The following is a 2,500-nucleotide window of genomic DNA, read 5'->3' as shown; positions in this document are numbered from 1 at the left end:
ACTCACATTCCGAGAGAGACAATTGTCCTGGCACCATAATGTGAGTTTCTCTACCTCATCCAAGTATGTGGTCTCATTATTGTTGTGAATGAGGCCCAGAACCACAGTATCATCAGCAAATTTAATAATAGCTGTGGAGCTGTGGGAAGACACGCAGTCATGTGTGTAGAGAGAGTAGAGCAGGGGACTCAGGACACAGCCCTGTGGGGCTCCTATGTTCAGAGTGATGGAGTTAGAGGTGAACTGGCCTACCTTCACCACTTGAGGTCTGCCGGTGATGAAATCACGAATCCAGTTGCATAGTGAAGAATTCAGGCTGAGGTCCGTGAGTTTAGAAGCTAGCGTGATGGGGACTATAGTATTGAAAGCTGAGCTATAGTCGATAAATAGCAGCCTTACATAGTTCCTGTTATTGCTGTCAATGTGTGTGAGAGAAGAGTGCAGGATGTGAGAGATGGCATCATCAGTGGATCTGTTGGGGCGATAAGCAAACTGAAGAGGGTCCAAAGTATCCGGGATGGAGGAGCTGATGAAGTTTTTAACCAGTCCCTCAAAGACCTTCATGACTATTGATGTGAGGGCAACTGGACGATAGTCATTCAGGCAAGAGGGGGTTCTTGTTCTCAGGCACAGGGATGATGACAGGTTTTTTTGAAGGAGGTGGGAACCACCGATGTAGCAAGAGACTCATTAAAGATGGATGTAAACAAACCAGCGAGCTGATCAGCACAGGACCGCAGAACACGGCCAGAGATCCCATCAGGTCCGGCTGCTTTCCTGACTTTCACTCGCTTTAGAGCCCTCCTACGCTGCCTCGCATACACTGTGATCACATGATTATCGCTGCTCTGACTGCTGCTTCCTGACGCGCTGATCGGCAGACTCACGCTGCTCAGATTGCTTTCGAAGCGGCCGTAGAAAGAGTTTAACTCGTCAGCCAGCGACGGATCTGCTCTCACCTCTGCAGAGGATTTATTTCCAAAGGCACAGATGATCTTTAGTCCCTGCCACATGCGTCGGGAGTCACTGAGCTGGAAATGAGACTCTATTCGTTCCCTGTAACGGAGTTTGGCGGCTCTTACTGCGCGTCGGAGAGCATAGCACGATGCTTTGTACTCACTCATGTTCCCGGCGTTGTAAGCAGCAGTGTGTTTGTTTACTGCTGCACGGATTGTTCTGTCCACCCACGGTTTCTGATTAGAGAAGGTCCTTATAGTTACTGTTTCAGTTGCTGAGAGTGTGTGTGTGTGTGAGTGAGTGTGTGTGTGAGAGAAAGAGAGAGTGAGTGTGTGTGTGTGTGTGTGTGATAGAGAGAGAGAGAGAGAGCTGTTCCAGAGCATATGCATGACTGCAGACTAACCAACCAATCAGCTCTGCTCTAGCCAACTGTGTAAACGCCCACCATTAAAAAACAAACAAACAGAAAGTGAGAGAGAGAGTGTGTGATTACGGCGTCTACAGGTTCAGATCGATAGTTAGGCACATTAATAATAAAGAAAAATGTATGTAATATGAGATTAATTTGGCTTTGAAGTGACAGACACCAAACAAAAAAGGGAGGAGCTGCGTCACAACACATATCAGGAGCTCCCTCATCAGTTCTGCTCTCAGTGCTGGAGAATAAAAGATACATTCTAAGATGATTTTATTAGTACATGAACGTTATCTTGCACGTTTTATCTTCCCAACAGATTGTAATTTGAAAGAAGTTTATCATGCATGTTCGCTATTCCCAGTTCAGAAGACCACACACCGCTGTGTCTGAATGCTTCTCACACTCGCTCCTCTCTGCTGCGTCTCACGGAGGAGCGTTTACACTCGCCGCACACACGCAGTCTGTCTCGTAATGCTCGGTTATACCTGCGCGCGTCACCGCGTGTCTCCACGAGCGCATCTGGCAGTAAGGACGAGGCTAGACGCACTCACGCCACCTTTATAAATGATTCTCAATATGAATTTGGGAAGATATTTGTCTTTTGGCTTGTAAAAAAATGTGACTGAGCAGCTGATGAGTAACACTGTTACAGTTTGTGCAGCACTGTCAGAAATAATACATGCAATTAGATGTAATAAACATGACGTTCTGCAGTGTATTTAACTGTTTAAGGCCATTTCTCGATTTCAGTCATCACAGTAACCAGCATCATCTTCTCATCAGAGACGTGAGATACCACGCTAAACAGTGTCTCTTTAATTTCTGTCTTTCTCGAACAGTTCTAAACGCTGTTTTTTAAACGCCTCTATTTGATCACGTCACATCATCGTTCGCTACAGTTTATTCAGTCTTTCCGCTTATTCAGCCAAACACTGAAAGAGCTTTTGTTGCTTTTTTCAGCCAAATTATTTTGGTTAATGAACATTTGGTGCGTCTCTAGTAAAAAGTGTGTTGTTTTTCACTACCATTGAGACATTTTAACCAAGTATGTTATCGAGTATAGTTATATCAGCTTGTGGAAAATGGGCATCGATGACCCCTTTAAACCTGCTGATGATCGTGTGT

The 2,500-nt window shown here is 45.3% G+C and overlaps 1 protein-coding gene across 2 annotated transcripts in view; it reads left to right on the top strand.

The window, feature by feature from the left end:
* LOC109084335 (7SK snRNA methylphosphate capping enzyme-like) overlaps window positions 1-2,500 on the top strand; it is an 11,164-nt gene that overhangs the window by 6,018 nt on the left and 2,646 nt on the right. The window lies entirely within an intron of this gene.

Source organism: Cyprinus carpio, chromosome B23, assembly GCF_018340385.1.
Source record: "Cyprinus carpio isolate SPL01 chromosome B23, ASM1834038v1, whole genome shotgun sequence".
NCBI classification, from domain to species: domain Eukaryota; kingdom Metazoa; phylum Chordata; class Actinopteri; order Cypriniformes; family Cyprinidae; genus Cyprinus; species Cyprinus carpio.
The sequence above is the reverse complement of the archived record's forward strand: the minus strand, read 5'-3'. Positions and strand labels throughout refer to the sequence as shown.